The 18040-nt window shown below is 38.0% G+C and overlaps 1 pseudogene; it reads right to left on the reverse strand.

Annotated features, from left to right (window-relative positions):
• LOC148651406 (uncharacterized) overlaps window positions 1–18040 on the reverse strand; it is a 61263-nt pseudogene that overhangs the window by 41898 nt on the left and 1325 nt on the right.

Below are 18040 nucleotides of genomic sequence, written 5' to 3' on the forward strand. Positions count from 1 at the left end.
TTTAATATGGTATTAGGTTAATGTACAAAACAGGAAGACAGTACAGATCAACACAGTAAAACAATATTGCACTTACTGTATTCAAGGTTGATATATGCAACAAAAATGTTATATTTCACCAAAACAGGCTAACAATTCTTAAAGTTCATTATGGTCACCGATTCAAGTCTCAAAAAAGACACACAGCTATATTTCATGAGTTTTTAAAAAACCTTTCCATGAAGTGTGACTCAAAAATCAGGTCCAATGTATGATGACATTCAAAACATTTTGTATTGTTAAGACAAAGACAAAATATTTGCATACCATCCATCCATCTTCTAATCACTTTATCAAATACAGGGTCGCGGGAGAACTGGGGCCTACCCAACAAGCAATGGGTGCAAAACAGAATGCACCCTGGATGGGACACCACAGACACAGACATGCACACACACTCACATCAGGGCCAGTTTTCCCAGAAGTCAATTAACCCACCAGTACGTCTCTGGATTGTGGGAGAAAACCTGAGCACCCGGAGAAAACCCACCTGAACAAGGGGAGAACAAACTCCAAACAGACAACACCCAGGAATTGCACCCTGGGCCCTAGCGCAGTAAGGCAGCAAAGTTAACCGCTGTGTCACTATGTTGTCCTATTTCCTTACCATTTTACAATTTGATTTGATCCAATCAAATGTTCATCAAGCAAGATTCATGAGCAAGATTTGAATTTGTATGCTCTGTTGGTGAAAGGTGTCTGACTGAGGAGAGCAACTGGCAGTGAGGATACGGCTGTCAGAACCATTCCTCCCTTTAAGAGGAATGAGCCTGGAAGCTATTGTAAGTGCAAAGATGAGATGGAGGGAGGGATGCAAAATGCAACATGCCAGCAAGCAAAGGAGAAACATGATGTTTATATGCAGAAGTAGGCAAGATTAGGAACTGACCTCCTTCCAAACTTCCATATCAATCTCTATTTAGTGAAAGAGTTGACTTGGGACAGGCAAAAAAATAAATTAACCTTCTGAATGTCAAGCAATCATTCCCATTACGTTCAATTTAGTCAGACTTATTATCTAGAATTACATGGTTTGAATTTCTCACCATTTTAATAGATTGGTACTTTTTCCAGTCCCTAGGTGTCTTAAGGGACTGTTGGAAAAGTTGTGTCAATGTCTTCTGAATAACATCTCTCATTTATTTGTCTGCAGTTGGTCAGGTACCATTGGGCCCTGGGGATTTTTTAATCTTGAGTGCTTCTAGTACCTGAAACATGTCTTCTTCTGATACTATCCTATACATAACTTGGCCCTTTAAAAGCCTTCCTTAATGAATACCTGGTTAAATTTCCAATTCATTGACTAGAACTTTATTATTTTTGTCCCAGATATATTTTACTTAACCTAGATAATTATTTTGCTGCTGTACTACTGAAAGAACTTTGTTTTATTTAATTTATCATACATTGTAATATTCATTTTAATTTCTCTCTTGGACTATCAAATATCATTTTTTACCCATGCTTGCTATACATTGCACTCTTTTCTTGGATCCCTTTAGCAAAGACAATTGAAAAGTTTACCTTGGTATACCTAAGTAGGTTGTGGGTTAATAATTGTCAATGAGGTGTAAAGAAACAAACAAAATAAGATCACATTAAGAGCCTAGAAAAGAAACAACAAGAAAGAAAAAGAAGAGGAGGACAATGATAGAGGGAAGAGAGGAGTTGGAACTTGAAGCCTGCGCTAGGCAAGAGCCCCTACTGAAGAACTATCTGTGCTTCCTCTGGATGGCAAAACTCTGGATGAGGTCGTGGCTCAGGTAGTAAAATTAGACAATAAGCTCCACAAAAGACACTTGGAAAAATATCAAAGAAGGAATTGGACTTCTCCCTTGACCCCTTCAGATCAAACTGTCACACTAGACCAGCCCATGGAAATAGCACACTCCCGACTCACTTCTGAGGAGAGAGAGAAGCGTTTAAGAGAAGGACATTGCTATATTGTGGCAAGCTTGATCATCTTCGAGCCTCCTGTCCCATCAGACCATGAACATGCGAGCACACCCAAGTACTTACACCATCAAGGGTGAGTAAATTTTTGCCTCTTCTCCTGGATTCTACTCCTGTTACTCCGTTCCCCTCAATCAACGAATACATATCCGACCTTCAAAAACTCTGGGAAAGGGCCAGGATTTCTCTTTCAAATACTGCCGAAAGACAGAAGAAAACAGCCAATAGCACAGCACTGCGATTCTGACGAGAACAGCTAGTATGGCTGGCTACTCATAATCTTCTTCTAAGATAATTCTCTCATAAACTGGGCCCTGCTTCATCAGCCCCCTCTTTCACAACCTCAACCTCGACCTCCTTCACCCCGGATTATTGATAACAAGGATAACAAGACGTAGACCCCACCAAAGTACCTAACCAACCAGCTTACCTGTTCTATCACCACAACCCCCAGCACCCCTATTTTAAGACACCCTGTCAGAACAGAAACTGCTCAGTATTGGACATTCTCTCCTGTTGCTTACTCCCTGCGTTTTGTCTCAATTTACTCTTTCTGGCCTTTGGTCTCTTTAATGTCCTCCCTGCTTTCTATTCCAGCACTCCATCTTGTACTTCGTGGAATCTAGAGACAGCACCTCTAAGAGGTCCTTCCAGGAACATCCTCCATACTCTGCTTTTTTCCTGAGACAAGGCCATTTTACCCCTTCAGGATGCTCTTCTGGATGCAATGTGTTTGACTGCTGCAGATTCTAAGAGCCTCAATTCACCAGCTGTTACGAAGTAGTAGTGAGAACCCTATGCAGAAACCAGGATGATATCCAGAGGCATAGTCGAGTGAGTAATCCGAGGTCTGTAAGCCATAGGTAATCAAGCCGGGCTAAAGTACAAAAACCAGGAGCAGAGCCGTAAGCCGTGAGGAAGCCAAGAGTCAAAACCAGTACAATCAGTATAATGCCAAAACTGAAACCAGGAGATGTAGTCGGGGAACAAACCAGGGTCAGGAAAGCCAATAAACAACTAGAAAGTTACAGCGATAGAAAGAGTAGCTCTAGCCAGGATAAACCTAATATTGAACAGAGAAAAGTGTGTAAAGCAGCCTTAAATAGGCTGATGTAAATTGGCTAATTAGGAACCGTGCTAGAATGCAAGGTGGAATGATAAGTCCTCCGAGGGCATGGCGTAACACCAGCCTGTTTTTTTTTCTTTGCTCTTCTAGCCTGATCCACTTCGTTGTGGATACTTCAGTACCCAGATACATGTCTTCTCCTCAGCTGTGAGTTTCAATCTCCAACTCTGGTTTCAACCCTCAGTTTACTCTTCTCGTTCCTTCAGAATTGAAGCTGCCTTCTTCACAGCTCGAGCTTTCCTTGATATTCAACCTATTTAAACAATGGGCCGCTCGTCCACCTCTGCACTCCACCTTTACATCAACACCACTCTCTCAGGCATTTCAACTACTCATTATCTATTGCTGGTATGCCTGGAGTGGGGTCGTCTGTTCGCCGGGGCCACCAGAGGTTTTCCCTTGAATTGGCAATTAGGGTTTTTTTCCTCTCCACAGTGCGGTCAGGCTCATGGGTGTTGGGAGGGAAAGTGTTGGTCTGGGGTCCATGAAGCTCACTTCCCCGACCTCAGGCAGTGCCACCTTGACCCTTTCTGGGGAGGTTCTGAAGCACGAGCCAGAGGGTTCCTCTGGCCACATTATTTTCGGGAACTCTAACATACTAATTCTCGTTCCCTCGGCAGCCCCTCAAAGCGACTCTCAGCGAGTCAGGGGACTTCTTTTGCTTCCTTCTCGAGCAGCTTTCTCTTCATTCCCAACCCCTCGAGCAGCACCTCTTAAGTGATTCCTCCAGTCAGGGGTTCTATCTCTTCCCCTTTGAGGGATTCATTTCCAGTTGTGAGACAGCGCCTCTCATGTGACTCCTAGCGAGTCAAGGGGCTATCACCTCTTTCCTATCCCCTGAGGGCAGCGCCTGGTCATGAGGCAGTGCCTCTCAAAGTGACCCTCAAGGAGTCAGGGAGTCTTCTTCTTCCTTCCCCTGAGGGCCTAGCTCCCAGTCGTGATGCAGCGCCTCTCAAGCAATTCTCCACGAGTCAGGGGTGTTCATATTTTCATGCCCCGGAGGCTGCCGAGTCAGCCAACCCAGTCAGCCACCTGGGTTCCCCTGTGCGGTCCGGGTGCTCTTGTGTCTACTTTACTAACCCCTGCTTCTACCCTTGAATTACAACATTGCAGTTGGAGTATACACCCCTTATCCTTTCTCTCTCTTTTCTATGTTTTCTATCCATTAACTCTGTCTTAATAATGCAAGCATACTGAGTATCTTGAATTTCTACTGCCTGCAATTTGAAAATTAATCTTGATAGAGAGTAATAATTAAATAACTCACAAGAGAGGGCAAGAAAAACTACAAAAATCTGCAAATTTGCAAAAATAAAAAGAGTAGAGCGAAAATGATTCAGTCCAGGTTGTCTGAATTAGCCAGGATGTTTCAATTAGAATAAACTGGTCCGAATCATATTGCAGCTTTTGAAGCATTGAATTCACAAGTTAATTTTTGCAGGTGCACAAATCTCTTTTAGAAACCTTGCAAGTGACATGGGGATCAGTATATATGTCGATAACGAGATCATTCATGAGCACAAAAAATGTTGCAATGCACGTTTGGTTGCTCAAAACTGTCAAATATTAGATGAATACAAGAAACGCTGCAATATGGAGCAATTTAACTGAAACAGGCAAGGAGAGAAATGCCGTGGTTCATTTTAGACACAGAGCAAAGGAAGAAATTCTGTCAGGAGAACAGGGGTCAGGAAAAACCTGTCTCTTGAGGAGAAAAGTACACTAATGAAAGATCAGTATTACACCAATAATAACATTTTGTAATATTCTAAATTAATATTCTTTATTTTGGGTTTTGAATTTCAGTTTCTATGTGACTTTCTCAAACTCATATTAGTCATGCTTATATCACATTCTCAAAATAATAATAATAGTGAAAAAATGTCTGTAGTACATAGAGTGCTATAGATGATCATAAATGTGCAAAATTCTATAGCAAAGCTAAAGGAGAAAATTACAATATTAAAAAGATATATAGGTAGATTTGATAAATGAGGATATTGTTTTCTTCCAAAATTACAGAAGTATGCTGGCTATGCTAACTGACATCTCCACAATGATTCTGTGTAGTTGTGTGTGTGCCCTGCAGTGGATTGGTATTGAAGAAAGATGTGAAGACGGGTTTAAATTAAATCCTTTTCTGTATGAGGTTTAGACTTCTAAACAACAAGCTGGAGTTTATGGCAGGAAAGGGTGTTAACTGATAAGGATTTCAGATGCGAGCTAAGAACCCCCTGGGGACGTAATCTTAAACTGACCATTTGGCCAGGGTCTCTTAACTGGCCAAATACCATGACCCCCCTCTTACCCATAATAACGAATGACGTCAGAGCAGCAAGGAAGGACTATATAAACCTAAAGTTTGTACTGGCACCTTGAACAATACTTCGGTTTTGTTGTTTCTTGCAGGAAACAAGACTTCGGCTTTATTGTTCCTTGCACGCAATAAACTTATCTGTTTAACTTCATCTCAGGATCCAGAACCTTATTCTTTCTGTTACAACAGTATCAAGTGGACTGGTGCAGTCCACGCATGTGCCTGATGCTTTCAAGATAGGACCTTGGTGGCCACAGTCCTTACCAGTAAGAAGTGGTTTTCCAATAATGCATAGATTATTGATTTCAAATAAAGTATTTCTCCATTTCCATTTCGCTAGCACCAAGAGAAGTCCCAAAGTGTGCTTGCTTCTAATATACTTTTCATTTGAATATGCTAACAAGTGTGAGGGATATGTTTAGGTATAAGAAGCACAAAGCATAAAACCTTACTCTGCACTTGATTCAGTGTGTCTCTCAAGCAAATGAAAGAAAAACATCCCTTAAATTCCCAAGAGTGAGAAAATCCTTGGTGTAATAAAAAATGTATCCTTAAAAAAAAGAATTTGATCACAAAGGTAAAATGTTTTTCTTAGTGTGTTTTTATTTTTAATGCCCGAAACACGAGACACATAAAAAGACATCACATTAAAATGGGAGCATTAAACATGACCTGTAGATAAAAAAGCATTATTTCAACACATTTTATTCTCACACATTCTTTTTATGTATTCTTGCAGAGTTTTGGTTCATTGTAAATGAAGTATTGATTCTTGAAAAGCTTAAAAAAGCTTTTCAATTTGTTTATTCAAATCGTATTGCTGAGACAGAATTCACCATCTTACAAAACCATGATTTAAAGATGCAAAGCCAGTTTTATTGAAGATCAGTTATAGTTATTTAAAGAATCAACAAAAGGATAATTTATGTTATCAACCAGTCTGGGTGAACAAAGACTGTAGCTAAACGTCCTCAGTCAGAAACATTGACATTTGTGTGGCCACCTATGATCACAAATACTGTAGCAGCACTACCTTGACTCATCAGGGAAGAGGGCAGAGCTGCGCTTAATGGTGAGCCTCAGGCATAGAAAACATACCACTCTCAGAAACATTGCTAGCTGGAAAGGACTGGAAACAAACGGTCCTCCAGATCAAACTTATATTTGTATAGACAGTCATTTCTCTGAACAAATTCCATTATCCGGTTTTAAAATTCAATAGTTTCTAATTCTGTTTAATTTAGTTGTACTACCTGTCTCTATACTACTGTGTACACACATCTCTTTTGTTGATTGTTTCATTGTAAAATGCTTGTAATAAAGTATCACGAAAGGCACTTAATACAATTGTATTATTATTATTATTACAATATCACAATGCAGCAGTGCAGTAGCAACCTGAAAGGATTGTGTTTCAACATAGGGGGTTGGAAAATTCAAAATGCACCACTCTCTTAACCTTTCATAGATTTCAGGAATCAGCCTAATTCCAGACAAATTTCTTCTTTTCAAACTTACAAAATCACTTCCCTAGCAATGCCACCGCTGTAAGGGCTATAAACTCACAGGTTAAAATGCTCAGTATCTCAGCAATTGCTTCCTGCTACACACAAATGGACAGCTTCCCATTAACATACTGAGTATTGATTTCAAGATGAAATCATTGCAAAGTTTCTCTATTTTTAGATAACTTTCTGGTAAACTCATATTTTTTCCGGTACTGTAGCAAGCAGAAATAAAACTAAAAAACGTTAAGTCACATACGAATGTATCATTATCATATATTTAGCTTCCTTGTATTTTTTCATATTAATTTCTTTGCCTATATATATAGTCTACAGCATAAAGCATATTTCATTTTAATATTCTGTTCCAGATTGCAGATTATTACAATGTAACATCTCTATGTTGATACAATAAAATGCCTGTAGTCTTTATAAAGCACAGTCACGGCATTCCAGACATTTCATTCTCTACTTTCAGCACAATAAAAACTTTGTTCCAGATTTTTAAGAGAATTATCTTCTTACATATTTCCTGGGTCTCAGAAATTAAATGTTTTCTACCAATGGATTTTTGTTTTGTGCCAGTAAAATGAGAAATGGCAGTATTTCTTAAGGAAATGTCAAGTGATCATGTTTTGATGATGGGTGAAGTTATAACATACAATTGTGTTTAGAACCCTGTAAATATGCTGTTGGCATTAGGGGTTGATTCTTTTTATATAAAAGCTAGGAATACAGTATATAGAAATAAATACAGGAATTAAGCATCCACATTTGCTGCAATTGTGACATACAGTGGTGTGAAAAAGTGTTTGCCCTCTTCCTGATTTCTTATTTTTTTGCATGTTTGTCACACTGAAATGTTTCAGATCATCAAACAAATTGAAATATTAGACAATGATAACACAAGTAAACACAAAATGCAGTTTTTAAATTAAGGTTTTTCTTATTAAGGGAAAAAAAAATCCAAACCTACATGGCCCTGTTTGAAAAAGTGATTGCCCCCCCCCGTTAAAACATAAATCAACTGTGGTTTATCACATCTTTGTTGTTCATCAACGATCGTCTCATCAACGATGGGTCCACTGGTTTGCTTGCAGCAGGATAACAATGACAGAGTTGTCAGCACACTTAATTATGTGTCTTGAGTGGTGATAGCTCTTGCAGTAGTTTATGTATAGGACAAAGAGTAAGGGAGACAGTACACATTGTTGGGGGAACCCAGTAGAGGAATGCTTCTTGTTAGATGAAACATTGTTGCCTGTCACCATTCTGTCTGTTAGGAAATTAGTTACCCAGCTGATAAGATTGAGATCAAGTCCAAAATTTGATAATAGGTTAGCTGCCAGTAGGTGAAGTAGAATACAATTGATATTACGCCACGCCCCCGGAGGACTAGTCATTCCACCTCGCATTCCAGCACAGTTCCCAATTAGTTCATTTACCCCAGCCTATTTAATGCTGCTTCACACTCTCCCTGTGCTCAGTATTAGGGTTTTTCCTGGCTAGAGCTACTCCAACTCTCATTAAATACTTACTACTGGATTTGGCTTCCTGACTCATGGTTCTCAGACTACATCACCTGGTTTTGGTTTTGGTACTTTGGGTCTTGGTTCCACTATGGTGTTGTAGGACAAGATTGAGAAGGCATGCTGTAGCATCTTCCACTCCCCTACCTGAAAGGGATCTAGCTGATCCTGTACTTTAGCCACAATGTCATTTTTCACAATCTGTTCAAAACTTTTCATAACCAGAGAGGTGAGGGCTACTTGTCTGTAATCATTGAGTGAACTCGCATTTAACTTTTACCACTGGGACTACAATGTATTCTTTCCAAACCTTAGGAACCTTCTGTTGGATTAATGACAATTGAAAAATAAAATAAAAGATGCCACACAGCTGTCTAGTACATCTTTTCAATACTCTGCCCCCAACAGAATCAGGACCCAGACTCTTTCTCTCCTTAATCTGACTGAAACATTTACAAATCTTAAACTCTTCAATACTAATTGCACAATCAAAGATCCTGCCTCTGAAGCAACTAATTTTATCAGACAAATCATGTTAATTAAACCAAAGATAAAATCAATTCAGATCATCAGCGAAGTCAGTGTCTGATTTACTACATGAATTAATACTGCTGCCTCCAGTCTTGCGCATTCCCACCATAGACCTAATACACTCCCATACAGAGTGTGAGTTACCTTTACACATTGCATCCTCCACTTTATCCTTATACCTACATTTAGCCTTCCTAATCTGTCTTTTGACATTCTTTTGAGCTTCCTTAACCAGAACAGCATCACCTAGATGGAAAGTGATTTTTTTTTTTCCAATAAAGAGCTGAGTTGAGAGATTTGTTCACCCAGGGTCTGTTGTGAGGGTATACAATGCCCGATTTCAGAGAACTTACAGTATTTTCACAAAAAGTAATGATGTAATGATGAAGGTGAATGTAACATTTATGGATACATGAAGATGATGAAGAGGATTCTCTGAATCCTATGGATCAGGTTTGTCAAAACATATTCTAAATATAATGTTAGAGGTACACAATACGATTTCAAATACAGATGTTAATTATTATTAATTATTAGTATTTATAATAATAAGTCTTAATTATTATTCATCACTGCACAATGAAATTAAGAATTTATATACAAAAGAAGAAACTTTTTTATGGGAGACTTCAACTTCAACATAGACATGGAAAAGCCTATTGTCAACAATAAAAACTACAGTGGTAGACATAATGATAAATGATTACTTTCTTATTTGGTTTGTTGGATTTACAAGAGGAATTGGTTGTATTGATCTTGACTTCTTAATTAAGAAGGAATTAAGCAAACAGAGGGTGCTTTGAACTATAATTTAAAACTGTACACATTGAGTCCAAATTCTACAAGTCTGCAACTTTCAAGACTCAATTTAAGAAAAGAAGAATAGAATAAGATACAGTAGCTATGGTACCAGTGGAAAATGGATTTAAACATTTAAAAGATGCACAGAACAGAACACATTTATCCCAAGTGTTAGTCAAAAGCTAAAAAAAAAACAAATGACTCATTTAATCAATTAAGAAAGATAAAGAAATGAAAGTACTTTACAAAATGATTGAAAGAAAAACAAAAAATGGGATTACAATGAACTGCAAGGTGAAAAAAGATATTACAAAGGTTGAAAGACAGAAGGGAATAATAGAGACTAAAACAATAAAAGATCCTTTCAGTACTACAACAGCAAAAGTAGTATTAAAAATGAAGTAAAATGCATCTGAGACAACTACGATAAACATCTAGATGATTAAAGGGAAATGGCAAATGTACTAAACATATATTTCACTTGGGTGAAACGAATTCAACAAGAATTCAACAACATGCCTCAAGCACTTAAATGACAAAGTTCTTTATTAAATAATATTAGCATAGAAGAAACAGAAGTGTTTCAGGTATTAGAAGCACTCAAGATAAATAAATAAATATCCAGGGCCTGAAGGCATTTACCAGCTGTACCAATTCCAACAGTCACTCAAGGCAGGAATAATACCTATAGACAGGGAAATAGCTAATGTAGTACCCATCCATAATAAAGGTGACTGTCACAGGATGGCTGAAGGGGATGCCAAAATGCAACCACCAAACGGAAAAATGATGGCACAGCCACAGTAGCTAGTTATTGCTAGTTATAATTTACAATGCTCCCTTCAAACCAAATATAGCAACCCAAAAATATGAACGTAGGAACAAAAACAGATACTACAACCACAAAGATACACAGCACCAATAAAGTCTAATTTAAATCCCACTACATTTATGTCCTTTCGACAACTCTCTCCTCCCCTAGCTAAAGGAACTACTTACATAGGGATAGCCCTGCCTCCAGAAGCCTGCCACTGTCCCATTAAATTAAACAGTTGCATATTCTGCTAAATACGTACATTTTCATAATTACACAATTCATTTATAATCATAAAACAAAGCGAGTCTGAGGGCAGGGGTTCAGATTTGGAAGCTGTCATATGCAGACGCCAGCCCCTAGTCAGACCACACAAAACATGCTGCCAGACAGAAACAGAGACACGAAGAAAGACTGGTATATTTAACCAGAAAGCGGATACATACTGTATTTGCAAGTGTATCAAATAGGAAGTCGCTGGCTGAGCTCCGAGTTTGTGCCTTCTCAAGGTAACCAGCTACAGTACCTTCCAGATATATGTACAGAAATGCAGATGAGTTGTGCAGGTTATTGTTTCAGTGTGGTGTTAAAGTGCTGTCCATTTTCAAATAGAGCCCTCTGTCACAGTGACTAAACTGACCTATTATAAGTAATTATAGACCAATAATTCTAACATCTATTACATGTAAGGTTAGGGAGCCAATTATCAGGGGCAAATGTTCAAATTGGGGGCATGTAATTAGTGGAGTACCACAATGATTTGTACTATGAAAACACTGCTTTTCTTAATTTATACGAACAGGTATGTAAATTGATACCTTAATTAGGAGGGTTAGCTAACACTGTAGAATCAGTAAATGTGATTTAAAACATTTACAGTACATTTTTGTTTTGAACAGAGGAGACTATGAGGTGACCTGATAAAAGTATTCAAAATCCCCAAAGACATTGACAAAAGCAGTACAGTGGTCTGCTTCAAAGCAGAACTGGGGGCAGCCAGTTAACCAAAAGATTGTTAGAGTATGGAATAAGCTACTCAGCATTCCTTGAAGAAATAGCTGGATGAGAACCTTGGGTTAATAAGAAACTAACTACCAAACAGGCCTACCAAGAATGGCTACCTCTCATTTGACATCTTTCTCACGTTCTTATAAATTTCTGGAGAGCTACTGAAATATTCACGTTGTCTTGTTTTGTTTTTAAATGGACAACATCAGCCAAAAAACTGCAGACCCAAGCTTGTATGAACTTAATGATAGTATTTAACATCCTTGAATAACTCATGATGTGCAGGATATTGTTTCACTCTGTGAGATGAAATCTATAGACAACACATAATAAATAATAATGTATATGAAATTGAAAAGAAACTTAGGAAATATTAATTTTGGATAGCTTTTATTAACTATACACACCAGAAAATAGGTAAAAACACCCAATACGTTTATAACCAGTACTCTAAAGTCTTACAGTGGAGTATACACCATGAGGTATTAATAAATTACCATCAAAATGGTTTAAATTTGTAACTATAGCACATCTAAATAACAGTAGTTCTTTGTAATGTGCATTATTCAGTTACCTAGGTACCACCTACTTAAAAACGTCTTTATCCACAGTCCCTCCACTATACTGCATTCTTTTATTGTTTTTTTCAGGATACAATTTGTTTCCTGTTTTAGAGTTAGCTTTTCACACTGTACGGTTCAGAATCACTATGACACAGCTACTAAATATTGAGACATGCTCATTAAAGTCTCTTTGTAAGAACATGAAGTTACTTTCTAATGTTAGCCTTTTAAGGCTACATTTGCAACTCTTTTGATTAGGGTATGATATTGGTGACAATTTTAATTTTCCTGTTCACACAAACGCACAGAAGATACTGGTATTAAAAGCAAAATCATCTGCCGCCCCCCACCCGGGAAAAAAGAGAAACAAAATTGCAGAATTGTTACTCTCACACCAGTAACAGCGCTTGAACTCTGCAGACAGGGTCACTGGAGGTCAAAGTCACCGTGTATGGTCACGTGATCACCCGAAAAACAAGGCGCTATATCTCAGGAACAAAAGCAGCACAAAGGCTTTCAACTTTCAACGGCACAAACCGGCAGAAACGCAGCACGAATGAGACCGGTCCGGTTCTCCTACGACGTTGTTGGGGGGCTGGGCAAGGTCATCCCCTGAAAAAGAAGACGTTATATCTCAGGAACAAAAGCAGCTGGGAAGTTACTTTCAATGGCACAAACACAGCACTGATAAATGAGACCGGTCCAGTGTCCCTACAACGTTGTAGGGCGGCTAATTGACGTCACGACCCCCCAAAAAACAAGACGCTATACCTTGGAAACGAAAGCAGCACAAACACTACTTTTAAAGGCACAAACCGGCACAAACATAGTAGTAATGAATGAGGTGGTTTTCATTGTTTGTGCTGTCTGTGGGGGGGCAGCTTCAAGGAGCTTAGATTAAGTTATGTATCTTTTTTATATTGACTAGTGTAACTTTTATCCAATAATAAACTATGTGTTCAGACTTCACATGATCTATTAATCATTTAAAAAGTCTTCTAATTATGTTTCAAAGTGCATGGTTTGTTGTACTCAAACCAAGCTAATTTCTGCAATCTATTGTAATATTCGTACCCCATTTACTGTTGATTAAAAATTGTCACTGAAACGGAATCTAATGATATTGTTGTCTTATCATATTGCAGCTGGAGTTTTTAGTAGCTAAACTTATCTGTGACTTTAAAATTATAGACAATTTATGGATTTAGAGAATTAAGACACTACAGTATTGAACATTTTAATGTAATCATAAGTACACAAGGGGCATTTTGGTGTCAAAAGCATGAACAATGATTGTCAGATAGTTAATATTATTCAGACTGAAATGCATAGCAAAACACCAATCAAATGGAGGACTGAAGTATTCTCTAAAGACCTTCTGTGTGATGGACAGTGAAATTACTTTAATAGAAATCCTGTAATTGATTAATGTAATGCGACAGGTGAGTAGAAATATAATCAGAATCACAATTATGTTTAAAAATACACTCCAGGAATGTGGTGCACATGTAAGTAAAAGTGTCCAAGCAGTAATATATCTTGCTAAGCCAAAATTACTCAGAAAGAATTAGCCAAAATACTCTGTCAAAGGAAGACCTTCATGTTGAAAATCTAAAGTATTTTTTACACAGTAAAATGTTGTCTATTATGTTGATTATGTGTGTCATAAAAGCAAAATTCATATATATTGCCTTTTGATTTACCCTTCCTTATAGCTGGTTCCTGAAAATATAATACAGTGTAGATTATGCATTTTAACTTTGCTGTCTATTAATGTCTTATTAAACTCTCCACTGCTGGTAATAATGTATTAGGTAATACATTTATTATTTATTACCACATTCCAGGTGGATGCTGCACATTGGTGGTGGTGGAGGGGAGACCCCATTACCTGTAAAGCGCTTTGAGTGGAGTGTCCAGAAAAGCGCTATATAAGTGTAAGCAATTATTATTATTAATTAATTATTTTAGTTTCTTGATTCAAATAACTAATGATTTATAAATACATAAATAAGTCTTCAGCAGTGTTTGTTATTTGTTTACATTGTCATACACTAGCAAACAGCGTCACAAATGAAAGGATCTTGAGTATTTGTCACAGTTTTAAGATAGTAGATTAAGTATTGACTTATGTCACAGTGAGGTAACCTCAAGAATTATTTTCTGCCTCATATACGACTACGCCACCTAGCAATACAAGCAAGGTGCTAGGCCTCCTCTACTAAACAACAAGGTCTGTTCATCTCCAAGAATCACAAATGCACACACAGGCCAGCAACAAGCATTAGAATCGTATAAGTGCCCTTTTATTTTCTAAGTACAAAAACATTTACTATTACCCCACGACCCAAAGAAAACAGCATTTACAGCAAATAAATGTACTTAGGGTCATAATGATTTCCTGAGGGTCAGCTGTCCCTTTAGGTGATGAGGAGAGCGTACTAGAAGAGAAGAACAGCAACACAAACTGTAGAAAAGAGATGTCACATGTCTCCAGTTTGGGCTATACTGGGAGTCCTCCTTTAGACCCTTGGTTCAGTAGCGACTCACCAGGCCAGTTTATTTGCTCCTTGCCTCCAAGTATTGAACATCTATGCTGAGTACCTCCATTCCTCTGCCAGTGACTTCCTTGGTCTGCAGTTTCTGGGCCAATCTCTTCTGTGGTCTCGCAGGCTGCTGCTTTCCTTGTACTGCTTGTCTTGTGCTAGGGGGCTCATCAGGAGGAGAGAGCTCCCTCTGTTCAGGCTCAGATCTTTTTATCCCTTCCATAAACCATTCCCCCCTCAGGGGTTTTTCCATTGTCTCTGTCAAGAGTGATGTGTGGTGAGCGTTCTGGCTCACTATGGCTGCCGTTGCATCATCCAGGTGGATGCTGCACATTGGTGGTCGTGGAGGGGAGTCCCCATTACCTGTAAAGCGCTTTGAGTGGAGTGTCCAGAAAAGCGCTATATAAGTGTAAGCAATTATTAATTATTATTATTATTAATGGCTGAGATGACCAGGAGGAAGCTTGGGTTGTTTGAGAACTGGGAGTCCTTAGGTGTCATGGGCATTTTCTTTGTTTGCTTTACTGCCCCCCCCCCCCTCTGCCCAAGGTCTGATTCAATGCATCAGCACCTGAGGCGTGGTATTTGCTTCCTGTTTTGTCAATCTGGGTGTTCCTAAATTGTTTCTAATTGTTCCCCGCCCCACTGTCTGCATTAGAAAACCTGAAGTTGCAAATTTTAGGAGGAGGCAAACATTGACACAATCCTGGCCATTAACACAACCCAATTATTAGCCATATACAATTTCTTGTACTAGGAATTGTCTTTTCGCATACCCATGAGACACACAGACAGGGAGAGAAGCTTGGGGTCAGAGCGCAGGGACGCCCCTGGAGCAGCTGGGGTTAAGGGCCTTGCTCAGGGTCCCAATGGAGTAGGACTCCTCTGCCGGCTGCGGGATACAAACCAGCAACCTTCCTGCCACAGGTGCTGATCCTTAGTCACAGAGCCACCGCTCTGCCCCAACTGTTCTTCCTTCAACTGCCTGCATTCTGCGACACTCACATTTGCACATATAATATATAGATATTTTCTTTCTAAATATTAGAGTTTCCATCCATCCATCCATTTTCGAACTGCTGTATCCAATACAGGGATAGGGCAGTCAGAGCCTATTCCTGTAAGCAATAGGCACAAAGCAGCATATTGTACACCCTGAATGGGAAACCAGTCCTTCAAAGGGCATAGACAGATACAGACAGGCATGCACTCACATCAGGTCCAATTTTCCCAGAAGCCAATATGCCTTTGGAGTGTTGGAGAAAATCAGAAGACCCAGAGGAAACCAGTGCAACCACAGGGAGAACATACAAGCAGTACCCCAGGAATTGAACCCAGAGGGCACCAGCGCTATGAGACAGCAATGCTATATTAGTGTTTTTGCTACTTAAAATGCTGTCACATGGTTATTGTTAATGCCCTCTAGCAGCCAGTTAGGAGTTTCAAGTTCATGGAAAACCAAAAAAATACAAAGTATTTTCTGTTTTATAATGGAACTCGTTAAAGGATTCCAAAAGCTGTGGGATCACAAAGCTTTATAAAAACATTTCCATTGGAGCCAATTTAGTACTCTGTAATGAGTTTTATTATGATGTTGAAAAGTCACTGTTAAAGAAAAGCTGTTAGAAAAGTTCAATGTGTACTAGTATGTAACTGTAAAATTATAATAACAATACAAGCCTATTTTTCATATGCTGGTACAGTAGTGAGTAGTCCATACTATTTGGTTTAATTATATCTCTAAAGTGATGACTAAACTCCCCTACAGATGCAAAAACTGACTGCAGTGTATATACTTTTTACATTACTGTATGTGACTACTTTATTTATTAATAATTCTAGCCAAACTAGACTTCGTATTCTACCTATACCTTCATTTTTTCTTCAACACCCTTGTTTGACTGATTCTGAAATAATCTGAACATTAATATGTTTTGGAAAATATCAAATGAACAAAAATAATATATGCTATTGTGTGTGCTATTTCACATTCCTTTCACCAGCATCAAATCCAGCTTTCAAGATGAACGAGTGCTGTCAATTGGCTTTAATAGTATCTTACACCTCACTCTGCAGACAGGTCAAAATTTCTGTTAAATGTCCTTGTCAGTTCTATAGAAACTGCATTTCAATGCTAAATGGTAAAAAACACGTATCTCAAGTTATCTTCAATACAGTGGATAAACAAGTAAGAGAAGGGGTGATAAATACAACTACAATATACAACATATCCATCATAATTAAAGCCACTTACAGCAACTCCATCAAACGAATATACTTCTATACAACAGCCATAATGAATACACAGAGACCTTGCTGTATTATAGACTACATTAGACTCAGGATAATGATCTAGAGGAACAAGCAGCCTATGACAGAAACAGCTCAATCATCCATAAACCAGGGGAAAATGCAATTGCCCAGGGAAAAAAAAACATTGCTATTATACTTGTGTGAGTTTCTATATTTCCCACTTTCAGTTAATTGAATCAAACATTAATATATGCAGAGTAATATGAGAGAATGGAGAATTAGAAAAGAAAACATAGGATGTGATATTCATCTTTATATTTTTTTTGTCTTGTTCCTAGTCAGAACATATAGAGGAAAATAGTGAGACAAAAAAAGTTTGCATACAATACTGAAGAATGATGAATGTGGTAATAAACTGGATTATTTCATTTGACAGGTTCACACTCTTTCCTTTTTCCATGCGCTCTTTTTAGAATTCCCATAAAACAGGAAAGAATTCTTGAAACCAAAGTGATTTATGAAATACAAAAAATAATTTGAGCATATCCGTAAATATTTTACTGAATGCAAAACATGCAACAATAACAGACAAATTTGTTTTGTTTGTGTGCATAGTGATAATGGAATTACTGTACAATAAACACTGTTCCTCTACACATAATTTCAGAGGTTCTAAATTATTTATAATTCTGCAGATTGCATTTGTACTATAAAAGCACTGTTGTGACACACTGAAAATTATGACCATAAGATCATTTTATTGTTTGCATTTAAACTATGTACTTAATTATCAGACACAAAGAAAGTTCCACAGCTGAAACGTTTTGTTTTCTTTCTTCTCTTTTCAGCATGGAATAAACTATCACTTGTTCCTTTGCTGTCTATCCACGCTGACGCAGCTACCCACCAGAACTAAATTATGTACAGTAGTACATTGATTTTACAGTTTAAAGCAATTAAATACATTTTAGATTCAAATATTGTATATATTTCTATTTGCCATTCCAAAGACTTTTGTAAGATGAGATTTTTTTTCTAACACAAGAATGAGTATT

Source organism: Lepisosteus platostomus, chromosome 12, assembly GCF_059453375.1.
Source record: "Lepisosteus platostomus isolate fLepPlt1 chromosome 12, fLepPlt1.hap1, whole genome shotgun sequence".
In the NCBI taxonomy this organism is placed as follows: domain Eukaryota; kingdom Metazoa; phylum Chordata; class Actinopteri; order Semionotiformes; family Lepisosteidae; genus Lepisosteus; species Lepisosteus platostomus.